A 17,324-nucleotide genomic window follows, 5' to 3' on the forward strand; every position below is an offset into this window, starting at 1 on the left:
CCTGCTTATTCCTGCTCTCATTCTAACTCCTTCACCCCCTTCCTCTGATGGTCTCATTCCTAGACTTACGCTTGGTATTGTTTCTCTAGCCAGCTCTGAATTCTAGCTTCCGTACTCAATTACAATGCATCCCTGCTTTGTAGTTAATCACCTTGTCTGTCCAGCCTGAGCTCTGGAAGCGTTAATGGCCTATAGTCAAGATGCAAGCTCCATTAAGGATAGCATGTAGAAGGGCTGCAAAGCAGCTGTGGTGACCTGATTTAGAGAGCCTCCATGCCAGATGGTCTCAGAGTGCCCTCCAGATCCACTCGCCACACTTTTCTGCCTGTTTCATGCCCCCAGAAGGCTGACCTTCATGGATATATTAAACAGGATCCTTTACCCACTGATTTCCAGTTGGGTTAGGCCAACAAGAAGGAATGGCAAGAGTTTGGGGGTAGATAGGAAAGAGAAAGACAGTATATTCATTCCTCCAGCTCCTTCCTGTGTGGCTGCAGGCTGGCAGCAGCTGTGATAAAGGCAAAATTGGACACAAGAGGATGACCACGTTCCAGGTCTCAGATGAGTCCCCGGAACGTGCCCTGCCAAGTGAGGGTCCTTGGCTTCATGTAGGAAAGAATTTAAGAGCAAGCAAAGGCAGATTTATTCAGAGAGATACATACTCCATACACAGAGGGTAGGCCATCTCAGAAAGGTGAGAGAGAGACATGAGGTATGGGGTTGTGAGTTTTATGGGCTCAGTAACCTCTACACTAACAAGTGAGAGGGTTATTCCAACTACTTTGGGGAAGGGGCTGGGATTCCCAGGAATTGCGCCATCACTCACTTTTTGACCTCTTATGGTCAGCCTCGTAACTGTCATGGCACTGTGGGAGTGCCATTCACTATGCTAACACACTACAACGAGTGTATAATGAAGCTCGGGGTCTAATGGGAGTTGAATCTTCTGCCATCTTGGTGCTAATCGCAGTGTCATTCTTTCAATGGTTGTGCCCTGCCCGCTTCCCTCCTGTCTCAGCTGCATCCCTCCACCAAAGACCACAGCTTCTCTCCAGCAGCTTCTCCCACAGCTACAGCCACAAGCACAACTCCAGCTCCATTACTGTAAATTCCAGTAACCACTCCTTGCTTTTTCAGGACTAGGAAAGGTACTGCTAGGATGTGCTTCAACAACCCTGATATTTTCCCCTGACATCTTTGTAAATAGTCCATTAGCCCCTCTTCAATTTTCCCACTTAAGTGTAGTATCTCTCTCCTGCCACAACCTAACTGACACAGTTCCAACCGCAAACAGGTCCAATTAGCATCATTCCAGGACACATTGTGACTCCAGGAGGGATATCAGGGATAGTTCATATGATGGACAATCTTTAACTGAATGTCCCCTCAAATTCAATGCATCTGAAATCTAATTTGTTATCACCATCCCCTTATTTAAGTTTGTTCCTCCCCCAGACTTCTCCACTTTTTTCCCCATTCATACTTTAATTTACTTAAGTATTCTCTATTTACAGAATGCTTCCTACAAGCTGGTCACTATGCTAGACACTAAGGATTCAAAGATGCCCATAACAATGTTCCATCTCTCTAGGGGGTCACTTCTATTTGGGAAGACCCACAGTTATTGGGTTGGCCATAAATGATATGATACAAGCCCTTTGAAAAAAAACCCCAAAAAACAGTAGGAACTACATGCTGGCAAAGCATAGAGGAAGAACCCAAGTACAGGCCAGAAGGTTTCTCCAAAGAAATCATGTACAAGCTGAGCCTTGAAGAATAAGTAAGCTTTCAGCAGTGGAGAGATAAGAGGGTGAAAGAACATTCTAGGCAGAGTCAGCATGAGCAAAGAATAGAGGCATGAATGTGCATAGCACACTTAGGAAACAAAAAACTGTCCTGTACAGCTGACCACAGGATAAACCATGAGGGGGCAGGCAGGCCGGGGAGGGGGTGGGGAGTGAGGGAAGGAAGGAATTAAGTGATAAGGTTAAAAAAGAAAAGCAGGCCTGGTCAGATTATGAAGGGTATTAGTTGTTACAAAAATATTTTTAGTTATTATAATATTTAACATGGTATCAACTCTTCTGAAGCCTTGCACTTGTGGCCCATCCCCCGGAACAGATGGGGCTTTTCTACCTTTGCCTTAGGGAAGGGATCTAATACTAAGAGCCAGGAAACAAAGAAAGTAAGGCCTGGCTTTGGAGTTTCTACTTAGGATTTTGAAACTCATGTTAGAGCCTGGAGTTCTGTGGGAAAAAGGCCTGTGAATTTCTAAAATCTTGGGCCCTAAAAGAGTCAGGATATAGCTTTTACCATAAACTTGACTTTCAGATAGAACAGTTGGAGAGTCAAGGGGGCTGCCCTTAGAGCTTTCCATTTTCCCTTTCAGATGCCAGACCCACAGGCCACAGCTGAGAAAGAAAAGAATAGAAGGGGCCTAATGTGAAGGAGCACATACTTGCCCGCTTACAGTGACTTTAGCCATCAGGGGACTATCCCGATGAAGTGAAGCTGGGCAGAGAGCAAGAACCCTGGATACAGACACATACATTAAGGAGGAAGAAAAAATTACAAAAGAGGCCTTTTTTGTAGATCTCCCCCTTTCACATCTAGGTATGTCTAATAGGAAATTCATAAATTACCTTAAACTGCTGTGAACTTTCATAAATGTACAAGTATACATGCTACCTAGAAATATCTCCAGAAGATAAACAACTGAAAAAGGCACTAGAGGCTTCAGCATTGTTCTCCTTCTGTTTCATATCATTTACCCTAATTTACTAATTCATGGGAAATATTATATAACTACAAAGTTGTTTTGAGTCAGTTCCAGCTGCGCTTCCTTTAGTTCAAACGTACTGCAGGAGTTACTTGTTTGGGGGCCCAAATGTTTATAAATAAAGTGATTTAAATAAGTAAAGAAATATTCTAAACAAGGATATGTCTATTAAGGGCCAGGCTGCAAGGACCACAGTAGATGAGGCAGCCTGGTCTCTAGCTTTAGCAGAGGTCCTAACTACTTACTAAGTTTCCTACTCTTTTTGCTCCCATCATCCCAAAACCAAGAAGGTTTATAAATGGTCACTGAACATGCTTGTGGAATTTTGGAGAAAATTTGTCTGTCACTCTTCAGAGAGCATCTATTCTATATTCCGGCCCCTTTGTCTTGCTACTTGCCTCTCAGTACTGCCTTGAATTAATTAGACATATAAACATCTCAGGATGATGTTTTTGTTTTGTTTTACAAAATCATTATTAAAATGTAGGCTTAATGTATCATGATATCACATTCATTTTTTTTTAATGGACTAGTGCTGCTCTTTTCAGTTCATTTGCCTTATAAGTTTTCTGGAATTTCAGAACTACACATTTTGGAAGTGCATAACCAGAACTGAGGTTGCCATAAGAGACCTGCTCATTTCCATTCCCATTTTCCCTAAAAGCAACAGAAATGAGAAGGGATGAGAATGGGAAACCACTTAGCCTATACGCATACCCCTGTATGAATTGAAAAGAATACGCTTTTCTTTGCGCAAATGCATATCACAATAGGGCTCAGAGCTTAAGGAGCAGAGTTAGAGGCTAGATTTCAGCCACCGCTCTCCCTCAGCCAAGGCTGCTTCAAAAAGACTGCAACCCAGCTTCAAGTCAGCTCAGTCTCTGAATGGATTAAGGTAATTTGCTGTCAATCTAGTTATACTCTAAAAGATAGATGGACCCTCTCTGGAGAAAGGTAACTTCATTAAAACCTCTATAGTATTTTTATGTAATGCCCAGTATTTAATCAAAAATCATCAGGCAGTTTGAAAAGATACATACACCCCAGTGTTCATAGTAACACTACGTACAATAGCCAAGACATGAAAACAACCTAAATGTCCATCAACAGATGACTGGATAAAGAAGTTGTGATAGCTTCTGCAATGGAATACTACTCAGCCATTAAAAAGAATAAAATAATGCCATTTGCATGGACCTGCAGATTGTTATATTAAGTGAAATAAGCCAGAAAGAGAAAGAAAAATACCATATGGTATCACTCATATGTGGAATCTAAAAAAGTGACACAAACTTATTTACAAAACAGAAACAGACTCACAGACATAGAAAACAAACTTACTGCTACTGGTGGGGTGAAGGAGGTGGAGGGATTTTCAGATACTAACTACTATACAAAATAGATAAACAACAAGGTCCTAATGTACAGCACAGGGAACTATAGTCAATATCTTGTAATAACCTATAATGAAAAAGAATATGAAAAGGAATATATATGTGTATAATTGAAACACTATGCTATACACCAGAAATTAACACAACATTGTAATCCAACTATATTTTAATTTTAAAAAATTTGTTTTAATTATCAAGCAGGACCAAGAGCAAAAGCAGACAATAGAAATATACTTCCAGATGACTCAGACATTAGAATGATCTGCCCTGGACTTTAAAGTAACTGTGATTAAAATGTTCAACAAAATACATGATAGGCTAGAGAACTTCAAAAAAGGACCAGAATATATTAAAAAAAAAAAAAAAAACAGGCATAAGTTCTAGAACTCTAAAATTTTGGATCACATATACGTAGGTTCCAAGTTACTAATATTAAGGACTATTAATATTAATGGAAAAGTTGTGAAGTGAAAAGGGAGGTGAAGTATCTGGCAAAGCATGGGAAGAGGCCTTTGGAATGCAGCCATGGGAAAGGAAAAGAAACTCAAGCAAAGCCCTCCTGGGTCTTGCACCTGCATTCCCGACACCACAGTAGGGGGACAGCTGAGCCCTGAGCAGCGGTGTGCTGATGTATGCTGCAGGGAAGTTTTCAGTGGAGTGCCAAGTTTTCTAAATCCTAGAAACAAGGAAGTAAGTTTGAAAAGTATACCTGGGTAGACACAGAGAATCATTAAATAAAGGGTCCAAAAGCAAATCTCTTAGGCATTATGGGGTCCGGGAAGAAGCTATGAACATTCCAACCATAACACCCAAAGGAACTGAACTCTTGAATAAGCAACCAGACAGTCAAAGCAAGCATCTCTGTCTCAAAAGCAATCAACTTTTCCTTCAGTTCATCTACTAAGCAGTGCTTGACATTCATGCTTTTAATTTCAGAAAATCTTTTTTGAGCTATACTTGAATCTCCTTAAGTGCTGATATTTTTATTATTTTTTTGCAGTTGCTGTTCAAATTATCACCATCCCTCATCTGTGGCTCTGCTATGTTAGAGCCTGGTGCCTGGTTGAGTTGTTCTTCCTCTCCATTAAAGCTTAGTTCTTTAGGTTTATTGTTATTTGTCTTGTAACTGCTCATAGAGATTGTTTTCCTGCATGCCTTAAACAGTTTGCTGCTGTTTTACAGCAGGCAGCTTCCAGAAGGGAACATTTTTGTTTCTTGGTTTTCTTGATCTCTCAGGGTTAGCAAGGTCTCACCCTTCTTCATTTCCTAAGGACCCAAAGAGTCTGGGCATGCTCCTGCCTACTGAGGCTGACCTTCCCTAGAGCATCAAGGATTCCCTTGAGTCAAGATCCCTTAGGCATGAATGCTTGTGTGTGCTCACTTGGGATGCTCTTACCATTGTCTCCAAGATCTCATTTGACCACAGAGAAGGGAGCCCTGCTATAGCTCCCTACAACTCGGTTTTGAAGGTGATGAATCATTATCATCATTATGTTTTGTTATTTTTCCTTTTTACAATGAACTCATTTTAAGCTATGAATCTGTTATTGTGATGGCTCCCTTTTTTGTGTACCCCAAAGTACAAACTTAACAAAGAAATCTTCATCGGGATTTCACTACTACATTTATTGCTGATGGACTTGGTGAAGTTAGTATGCAAGATCTACAAAAAACATCTACTCAAAATACAGACATGGAATCGACAATTGCCTTGAAGTTCTATTGGGCTCTGTGAGTCTGTATCACTATATGCCATGTGGTAAAGAAATTCTTCTACAGCTTTTCTGCATTGGAACAAGTCTGAAACATTTTTTCTCATACTATGCCGTGATATCATAAGGCCTTGACACCAAAGTGATTATGAACAGAAACTTATGGGAACAGTAGCAGGTCACATTGACTAGCCAGAATATATATATATATGTATATATGTATTTAAATAAAAGTGTACAATTAAAAGCTCTTACAGAACTTGTTTATCTTTGGGCATGTATATAGGAGTCCAAGATTGAGAAAATAATGGTAAAGATTGCCCCCAAATGGTCTCTATCTAGCCATGAGTCTCAGAACATACACTCAAAAGCCTTACTAATGTTCATTTGATTGATGTGAATTGATGTGATAATTTCTAATTTCTTTTTTTCAATATCGTGAAAATGTCAGTTACCTGGTTTTTATTCAAATATTTAAGTACCAGCCTTTCAGAAAAGCTCTAGAAGTCAATTTTTTAAAGAGTTGTATGTAAGTCCTTTCCTCTTTTGGTTTAGTTTCCTCCCATTCACTCTTATCTCCTCACTGCTAGTTAATGTTTCAAAACATGGGAGATCTCATTTGGAAAAACAAGGGGCAGAAGAGTTGTCTGGTTTATCTGTGTCTAACAAAAAATATTTTATTTTTAACCTCATTGTAAATGATGCATATATAAATTCCTGATTTTTAATTTCACTGTATATACTATGGGCTTCTATCCAGTGAGAGGCAGCCTAATTTTTTTGAAATTAAAAATCTGTAAAGACTTTAGTTCACTTACATTTAATACTATAGATGATATATTTTAATTTGTATCTACCATCTCACTACTTGTTTTTTATATTTTATATTCATTCTTCTTTTCCTTGTTTTGAATTAGATGAATATTTTATGTTATCACAGTTTCTTCTTTATTAATTATATACTCTTTTACTATTATTTAGCTATTACTCTAGAGATTATGATCTGCATTATTGACTTATTACTGTACAGTGTGTATTAATACTTTTACCACTTCCTAGATAATGCTAAAACCTTAAAACATTTCAACTCCATTTATTCCCCATGTCTTTTCTGCTACTGTTGGCATGCATTTAATTCTCTATATATTTAAGCTAAACAAAGCACTACTACTGTTGTTTGTTTAGATTTAGCCACATGTTTACTCTTTCTTTCCTGCATTTCTGTTTTTCTGTTTGTGATCATTTCCCTTATGCCTGAAGAATTCTCTTTACTACTCCTTTTAGAGTGAACTGCCTGGTGATGAATTCTCTTAACTTTTCTTTGCTGAGAAATGTCTTTGTTTTGTTTCTGATTTGAGGCATATTTTCACTGGGTATAGAATTCCAGCTTGGCACCCAGGATATTTCTCTAACCTCTTTCCCTGTTCCTAGGATTTAGAAAACTTGGCACTCCACTGAAAACTTCCCTGCAGCATACATCAGCGCACCGCTGCTCAAACAGCTCAGCTGCCCCCTCACTGTGGTGTCAGGAATGCAGGTGCAAGACCCAGGAGGGCTTTGCTTGAGTTTCTTTTCCTTTCCCATGGCTGCATTCCAAAGGCCTCTTCCCATGCTCTGCCAGATACTTCACCTCCCTTTATTCTTGGCAACTTTTCCATTCATCTTCAATATTAGTGACTTGAAACCCACATGCACATTATCCAAAAGTTTCATAATTTTAGGGAAGGTACTAAGTAAAGTGTACTAAAATTTTATGTAAAGAAATTTGAGGTTGGAGAGGGCTTGCTATACGGTTGGCCCTTTGTTTCTGCAGGTTGCCCATCTGTGAATTCAACCAACTATGATCAAAAGTATTTGGAAAAAGCAAATCTTTTAAAGAAGTTCTAAAAAGCAAAACTTGAATTTGCCATCCTCAAACAACTATTTACATAGTATTTACATTGTATCAGGTAGTAGAAGAAATCTAGAGATGATTTAAAGTATACAGGAGGACATGGATAGGTCATATGCAGATACTGCACCATTTTATAAGGGACTTCAACATCTGCAAATTTTGGTATCCGTGGGGATCCTGGAACCAATCCCCCCTGAGCAGCTAGGGGTGACTGTACTTCAGACTAGAGAACTGCATTATTATTAAGTAATCCAACTTCTCATCTGAGTAATAATTTTATTAGTTAGAGGAAGTTAGGTGCCATCACCAACAAGCCTCAGAATCTCAGAGGCCTGACACAGGAGTGTACTTTGCACTCATGTAGAGTTCAGTTGGGTTTTCAGTGGGCAGCCTTCCACGTGGCATCAGGGACCCTGACTCCTTTAACCCCTGGGCCTCAGAGTGCTCCACTGGATGCTCTGCGTTCAGCCAGCAGGCAAAAGAAGAGAGTAACTGGAGGATCACGGATGGCTAGGTTTTCATAGGCTGAGTCTGCAAGCGGCACACATCACTTCCTACGTTCCAGGGGCCAGAGCTCAGCCACCAGCCACATCCAAATTTAAGGGAGTCTGGGAAATGTCATTAGCTGTGTGTCCAGGGAAAAGAGGAAACTGACTTAGTGAGCAGTTTGTCGCTACCACAGTAATTAGGAGGAGTTCAGTTTAAAACCATTAACTTTTTCCAAACCAAGTTTTCGAGAAGCTAAGAATTCTATCCTGTACATTCAATTTGGGCTCAAATTAACTCATGCATGATAAAAATTAATGTTCATGAAATACTAAAGTGTAATTTACCTCTACTAGTTTCTTTCTTTTTAACTAACATATACAAAAATAATAAAACTAATGGCTTTTAAACAGGTTATTATATATAATTTTCACTTACTTGGACCATTATTCTGAAATTACATTTGACATTAGAGGTAGAATACCCCCTGGACTGACCCAAATGCTTTCTCTCCTTTCCAGCCTTGGGGTCACAGAGGGTGGCAGCTGAGAAAGTAAAGAACTGTGCTAAGGGACCACGAGGAAGTCATGCGAACTTCAGCTGTGCTGTCAACCACCATCACCACCATCACCACCATCACCATCCCATCACCTCCCAGTGGTGCCTTAGGGCCTTCCCCACATTGCCTCATCCATTTTCCTCCAAACTCCTCATACCCCTGACATTCCTCACACTCAATACAAACTCCTTACTTCACTCTCTTTGCTTAATTGTAATTTTTGGTTCAATAATCATCTCTCCCCATTCCATATAGGCAGGGATCATATCTTTTATGTTCACAGCTTGAGCTCCAGTGATACTTGGTGAATGAATGAATGAGGTTCTTCAGGGTCAGCTCTATCACGTCCTCCAGTTCTCACCTCAAAATACCTTTGTCTGTATATACACCGCCTTCAGATTCTTAACTCCCGTCATGGGAGAAGTGCTTTATCTTTCTGTGGCTCACCTCTCTACCACCATGTCCCATCCCACTATCTCTGAGTCTTCCTCCCTCAATCATCTCCTCTTCTCCAGCATCTTTACTCTCTCCTTTGTCAGTACTCACAACAGGAACAATTTCCCCCGTCTGAGAAAGATTTTCTTTTCCCCTCTGCCTCTCAAGCTTTTAATTTCTTTCTTCCCTTTCACAGTCAAAACGAATCACTGGCTCCAATGACTCACAGCCCATGCACTCCTTCATCCTCTACAATGTGACAATCACTTTACTCCAGGCTCTTGAAGGTCATCAGTGACTTCCTGCTTGCCAAATTCAATGATCTCTTCTCAGTCTTCATTTTCCTTTGCTCACTCTGCAATATCTATTACATACTATGGCGGAGACTGCTGATGGACCACCGAAATACCCCCTTCTCCCCTTTATCTCACCAACAAAACTCTAATTTTATTCCAAGTGATAATGTGTTCAACTAAAGGACAAAACTTCCCAGCGTCTCTTGCAGCAGAGATGACCTTTGGAAATGTAAGCTTATATGATTGTATTCATTCATTAGGTTAATGTCAGCTGCTGTAAAAGATGAATTCCAAATTCTCATCAGCTTAGACAACAGTACTTTCTTGCTCACATAATACCCAAAATGTATGTTTCTAGTCAGCAGAAAACCTCCTACATGGTCGTTCTGGGACCCAGGTCCCTTCTGTATATTGATTCATCCTTTTTTAGGACCTCAAAGTCCTCTGCAGTCAGCTAGTAGATGGAGAAAGGGGATAGAGGACAGCATGCGGGAGGCTAGAACTCAGCTATATGATAAGACACAAGTGCAGGGGAGGCAGGAAAATGTAGTATATGTGATGGCCCAAGAGGAGGAAATGGATTCAGTGGGCAAGTAGCCAGTCTCTGGCCCACAGTTAAGCCACTCAGTAACGAGTTCTGGCCCCACCAAATCATCAGGCATAGTTAGAACAGACCGTAGTCACTGCTCCCTGACTGGGTGTGCTCTAGGGCAGAAAATCTTACTGGCTCAGTCCATTAAGCCGAAGATCAGCATTTCTTCTTTCACTCTCTGCCATAACAAGTTTATTACTCTTAATACTTTTTATCTTATTGTTGTTGACATAAGCCATGAATTCATTTGTCCTCTGCCATAGTAAGAATCGTTTCTAATCACAGTTAGACTTGTCAGCCTTCAGAGTTGCTAAAAGTGAAGGCTGAAAAATACTGAGATAAAGAAAGAGATGAGATAAGCTGTATTTCAAATCCCCAAAGACAGCCAAAATTGTAAAATGTGAGTCATGTTGGTTGTTGTCCACAATAACGCTTTTTGCCAACTATAAAAAAAGTACAGAGGAGGGTTATAAGACATAGGGAGATCACAGTGTTTCATTGCTCAGATTAACTACTCTCATGTCAGTTTCATTCTCTCTGTAGACTATAAATCAAAGTCCTCCCCAGCATTTCCTTACCACAGTTACTGACTTAGATGACATTTACTGTCTATTCTTAACCCCCCGGTTAAAAGTGGCCTGCCTATAAATTACCCTTCGTCAGCTGGCATTATTCTCTAATAGGAAGACATTTATCTGTATTTAAATTCAAGGTGATCACAGAAACATTAGAACCAGATAATTTCTCCTCCTCTCTCTCCAACCTTATTAACAGTTATAATAATAATTCATTCTTAAAGTTGGAAGCTTCCAACTTTTCCAGTTGTTTGTTCTCGAAGCTATCCTGCTAAGAATGTATGTTATTTTCAGTAACTCATCTTTCCTAGAAATTACCACAGATACAGAGGAACAAGTGATTTCAAAAGCCAGTCTCAATTATTTCTTTCAGGTCTTCCTCCAGAGTCACAACCAGGTATACAAGATAGTTTGAGACCCAGACTTACATTTGCATACAACTTAAATTTATTTGACCTGGGATTTCTGCCTGGTTGATGAATACAGAACAATATCTTAGCTTCTTAGAATAAAAGATCAAAATTGTTTAAGACTCAAGATAGAGTATTTTGGGACAAGGGAAAATAGTAGAAGGTACCATGGTTATTCACTCATTTAGTAAATATTTATTGAGAGCCTGTTGTATGGCTAGCTGTGTGTGCTGGGATGTGGGGGACAAAGTTGAATTAAGACCCAGCCCCTGCATGTCTTACACCATATAATACAATACAGTAAATGCAATGAGGCTTTGAGGGAGACTGAGAGTGTGTTTCTTAGGTTTGGGGATGAGGGTGAGGAACTTCCCGGAAGAATCTGAAGAAGACTGGTGAGGGTTCAGGCAGGTGAAATAAAAACCCAAGACTATGTTAAGGAAAGAGATGTCAAAAAAGGTATGAATCAAAAAATAGCATTGGACGGCTGTGACCTAGGCATTGGCCTAACCTGCCTGGGGTCACCAGAAAGGGGCTGAGGGAGGCTCCTTTAACCTGAGGCAAGGGTAGGTGGAGCTTAAGGGCCCACTGCCTCTGGGTCTCAGCTGAGATGCCCACCAGCACTGTCCTGGTCTTAGATGCTGCGATGCACCAACCAGATCCCTTAGTTGTCAGCCCACTCCAGGCGTTGCCTTATCTCAAGAGAGTTGCTGCACCCAAGGCCTTGTGCCCTTCCCTGGACCCCCAGTACCTAGCCCACCCACGGTGATAAGGCCCTCACCCTCAACCCAGGGCAGTTCTGAGGGCCTCTTGCAGCTTCTGAGCTTCTAGTCAGGTTGGTTCAGGACTTCTATTGAAACTGTATCCCTGCCTGACTTCTCCCTCTGCTCAAATCCTGCTTCTGTTCCTTCCCTTTCACAGGTGTTAATCTCCGAAATAAATATCCTACACGCTAATCTCCATCTCAGGGTCTGCTTTATAGGGCACAATCCAGCCACACCTGCCAACAGCCCCTTAGACTCACAAGCAAACTGCTAGAATATCTCAGTAATCAGCCAATAATTGGGTTAACAAAATTTTATTATTCCACCATTTATTTACTCCCAGATTATCACCAAAAAGCATTTTCAAAAATTCATTCTGGGTTTAAACTACAGCCAAGCTATTATTGAGAATACGTTTTCTCTACGTCCCGAACATACAGAAATCCTGATTTCGATTTATACTTGGACACAGAAGGTCAACCGAGGTTCGCCAAGACACACACACTCCCCAGAATCTCTGGAGGATTTGATCACTCGCTTTGGCAGCAAAAAATATCAAAATGAAACTTCTGGTGGGATAAAAGACTAGGGGACCCTAAAAAGCAGAAATTAGAATCAGACCAAATGAAGACTTTACTAAAACCACCTTCAAACTTTACCGAACAGATACTGATATGACATTTGTGCAGACTTAGCCAAATGACATATGCGACCAGCAGAAATGCAGGCAACTGACATGCCGTCTGACCCTGAGGCAGTTCTGCCCCCTGACTTCTGAGCAATTACAGAAAATCGCAGGGTCCTTCCTTTCTCTCTCACCCTCTTGTCTTCTCTGCTCTCCTCCTTCACCAAAACAGAGGCTTGGGGAATCCAAAAGACCTGGATGCCATTCTATCCTCATCACCTACTAGTTATGTGAACCTGAAGAAGTTCTTAACCTGAGTCTCATTTCCCTTAGCTGAAAAACAGGAGAGAAAGAAGGAAAACTTCTCTGGTGCTGTTGGTAAGAATAAAAACATTGACACCACTAACAGAGCCATGCAGAGCAAGCCACAGCACTACACTGAACATTCTTGTCCAGTGGTTCTCACCTTAACAGCATAGTGTAATGAAGCCTGGAGGGCACTCCCTGAGAGTCTGATGTAATTGGTTGGAGGTATTGAAGCATCAGAAAGGTTTCAAGCTTTCTAAGTGATTCTGAAATGCAGCCAACCTACATACAATAGCCGAGACATGGAGGCAACCAAAGTGTCCATTAACAGATGATTGGATAAGAAGATGCCTATAAATGTGTGTGTGTGTGTGTGTGTGTGTGTATACAATGGGATATTATGCAGCCATTAAAAAGAATGAAATGTTGCCTTTTGCAGCAACTAGAAAATATACCACGTGAAGTAAGTCAGACAGAGAAAGACAAATGTATATCACTTATATTTGGAATCTAAAAAATAATACAAATGAATCTATATACAAAATAGAAACAGACTCAAAGACATAGAAAACAAACTTATGGTTACCAAAGAGGAAAGTGGGGGGAGGGATAAATTAGTAGTATGGGATTAACAAATACATATTACTATGTATAAAATAGATAAGCAAGAGGGATTTACTGTATAACATAGGGGGAAATAGTCAATATCTTCTAATAACTTATAATGGAAAATAATCTGAAATTATGTATATATATATAAGCCAGAAAGAGAAAGAAAAATACCGTATGAGATCACTCATATGTGGAATCTAAAACAAAACAAAACAAAAACAAAAGCAAACAAAGCATAAATACAAAACAGAAATAGACTCACAGACATAGAATATAAACTTGCGGTTGCCAAGGGGGCAGGGGGTGGGAAGAGATAGACTGGGATTTCAAAATTGTAGAATAGATAAACAAGATTATACTGTATAGCACAGGGAAATATATACAAGATCTTATGGTAGCTCACAGAGAAAAAAATGTGACAATGAATATATATATGTTCATGTATAACTGAAAAATTGTGCTCTACACTGGAATTTGACACAACATTGTAAAATGATTATAAATCAATAAAAAATGTTTAAATATATATATATATATATATATATATATATATATATATATATATATATATAACTGAATCACTTTTCCATAGACCTGAAACTAACATAATATTGTAAATCAGTTATACTTCAATTAAAAAAATAAAGTGTAGCCAAGGTTGAGAATGACTGCTCTATGCAGATTACTTTTTTCATTTAAGCCACATAATTACCTCGTGAGTTCAGTACAATTATTCCTCTTCCCTCCATTTCTACAGACAAGGAAACTGAGGTTTAGAAAGCTCAGAAGGTTGCTCAAGGGTGCAGAGCTGACATGGGGCAAAGCCGAGCTCTGAATTCACACAGTATGACTCCTGACACCTTTCCCAGCCCCACCATACTGCTCTGCCACCACCCCACTCCCTGCATGTGGAGAAGCATATAGCACGGCCGCTAGCACCCAGCAGATGCTCCAAAATCAGATGCTAAGTTTGCCCTCTATGTTTTAGCTTTCCTTGTCTCTCTTCTCTGCTCATCACAATCCCCAGCCTAAAACACTGCTTGGAGTTCAGTGGGACTGAGGGATGGATAAGACTTAGAAGCATAGTCAGGATGGATCCAGGAAATATTTTTTTCCTATTTTCCTCTTTGTAAAATCTGGCCATGAGCCTACACTTGCTTTCTGTTTAAAATCTTTTTAGATAAACAGATACCCACAGTGAAAATATCACAAACCCCAGGAAAAGTTTTTCCACTATCCCTTCTCAAGTTTAAATTGTTTTATTTGCCTATGTCAACTTCTAGTTCTTATCCAGGAACATATATATTTTTTACATTTACAAAGTCATAATATAATTATATATTCAGATGTCAGTTCAAATTATACCATATATATTTTCCCAGAAGATTTGTCTCATAACCCAAATTAAGCAGCTCTGCAGACAATGAAGATAACTTTATTATGTAACTGAGCCGAAGATATTTTCATTAGCAGTTTCCCTCTTAGAGGGGAAAAAAGAAAGAGAAAGAAGGAAAGAAAGAAAGAGCAAGCTTAACCTTGTTACTCTGAAAATGGATATAAAAATGTATAACCATGTAAAAGTCACATGACATGACCTTTGCCTTCCTTTACTTGCTGTGTGTTCCTCAGGGCCCACGTATCTCACCCCTAAGCCCGGCACAAAGTAAGAGTTCAAAAAATACTTGAGATGTGTGAACAAATTTACTTTTCTTGGCTGTACAGTGAAGCTGTAAAATAAGAGTTCTTAGGAGGAGGGACAGGAGACTGCAAAGTGAAGCCTGAGAACAGGGCAGGGCGAACAAGAGCAAATGGGCAGGAAAGCAGCCGGAAACCCCATGGTAAAGGCCAGTACGCTGGCCAGGAGGAAGCCTGTGGTTTCCTGAATTGTGTCCATTCAAAGCCATCAACCTTTAAAGCAAGACATACGTAGATCATGTTAAGGATTCACAGCTGTCCCTTCAGTCACACTTTGGAGTTGTTTCCAAAAGGTTATTTATATTCTTGGAAGAGGTATGGTGGTCGAGGCAGCTAGAGCAGAAAAACAAGACTGCAAAAAATAGGGGTAGAGATGCTTCAGAGAACATCCCTGTACGATGTCCTTAGAGGAAGAGTCTTAAGCCAGAATCCACTGGGCTTCCTCAGGGCAGCTTGCTGGGACTTTAGGAAACTGGAAACATACTGTAAGTAGTATAAATGATGCAAATGTGTGTCTGTCTGAAGAGGAGATGTCAGATTGCATCAGATTCTTGTGTCTTTTGGTTATAGGGCCTGTTCCCTCCTTCACCTCATCAACTTGAATGGAACTCTTCCAAATCCATCCTTGCTCATTAGGGATTGGAGGTAGGGAGGAGAGGTGGCAATGAGAGGGAGACAGAAACTAAGCCCATGGAAGATGTTCTATTAATTGAGTCAATAGGTGTATAAGGATTAGAGTGCTCAGCATATATAAATAATGGCCTATAAATGTTATTTTAATTAGCCTATGCCAAACACTTTATGCTTTCTCAATTTCACAACAACCCCACGAGGTCCTAATAAGTCCCATATCCTATTTTTAAGGAAATAAACTTCGGACAGATGAGTAAACTACCCCCCGGGTCACACAGCTAGTTCAGAACTATCTGATTCCAAAGCTTGAACTCTTTTGTCTCCATGCCATAGCCTGAATTCCTGGCCAGGCTTTCAGTCTGAAAGCAGCCTCTCGGGCTACACTCAAAGGCTTTTACATTTAAGCTCAAGACTCTTACTTCCTCCCTGAGTCTGCCCACGGCAACAGGCACTGAACCTAAAAATGAGCTTCTTCAAGCCAAGGCATAATTTTATTGCTTATGTAACAGGAGCCCAGTCATCCTATTCAAATTTCACATCAAAGCCAGTTTCTCTCCTAGAGTATCAAGTGTTAATTAAAGAAACAGGTCACACTTATCACAGTTAATTCCCTACCTCTATGATACACCCAAGTCCAAGGCCAGAAGGGAAGAAATGTTTCCTAGTATCACAAATCAGAGCGAAAAAGCTCCAAACCAAGTCTACTATTTTCTACTTTCAAAATTCATGCTAAAAACTGCAGTTAGACATTAGCTACTAAAACAGCCTTCCTACTCTCATTCAAAAAGATACATGCACCCTAATATTTATAGCAGTACTATTTACAATAGTCAACACATGGAAGCAATTTAAATGTCCATTGACAAATGACTGAAGAAGTTGTGGTATATGTATACAATGGAATACTATTCGGCCATAAAAAAGAATAAAATATCATCATTTGCAGCAACACAGATGGACCTGGAGATTATCATACTAAGTGAAGTAAGCCAGAAAGAGAAAGAAAAATACCATTTGATTTCACTCTTATGTGGAATCTTAAAAAGTGACAAAAATGGACTTATTTACAAAACAGAAATAGACTCTTAGGCATAGAAAACAAACATGGTTTCCAGATACTAACTATGGTTGCAGATACTAACTAATATATATAAGATAGATAACCAACAAGGTCCTACCCTGTAGCACAGGGAATTATATTCAGTACCTTGTAAGGAAAAGGAAAATACACACACACACACACACACACACACACACACACACACATATACATGTATATATAGCTGAATCACTATGTTGTACACCAGAAATTAACACAACATTGAAAACTGACTATACTTCAATAATAATAATAATAAAATCTTTCTAAAACATGGGAGAATGCTCACAATTGTGTCCTACTGAGCACTTCCTATGTCTCTACACTTTACATGTTATCCCTATGCCTCAAAAGAGCCAAGCAGGCTGGTTAGATGTTACTTTTTGTGAGGTTAAGTAACTCCCTCAGGGTCACACAGGCAGTGAGTAGCAGAACTGGGACTTAAACCCAGGTCTCTC

This window comes from Camelus ferus, chromosome 6, assembly GCF_009834535.1.
Source record: "Camelus ferus isolate YT-003-E chromosome 6, BCGSAC_Cfer_1.0, whole genome shotgun sequence".
Lineage (NCBI taxonomy): Eukaryota > Metazoa > Chordata > Mammalia > Artiodactyla > Camelidae > Camelus > Camelus ferus.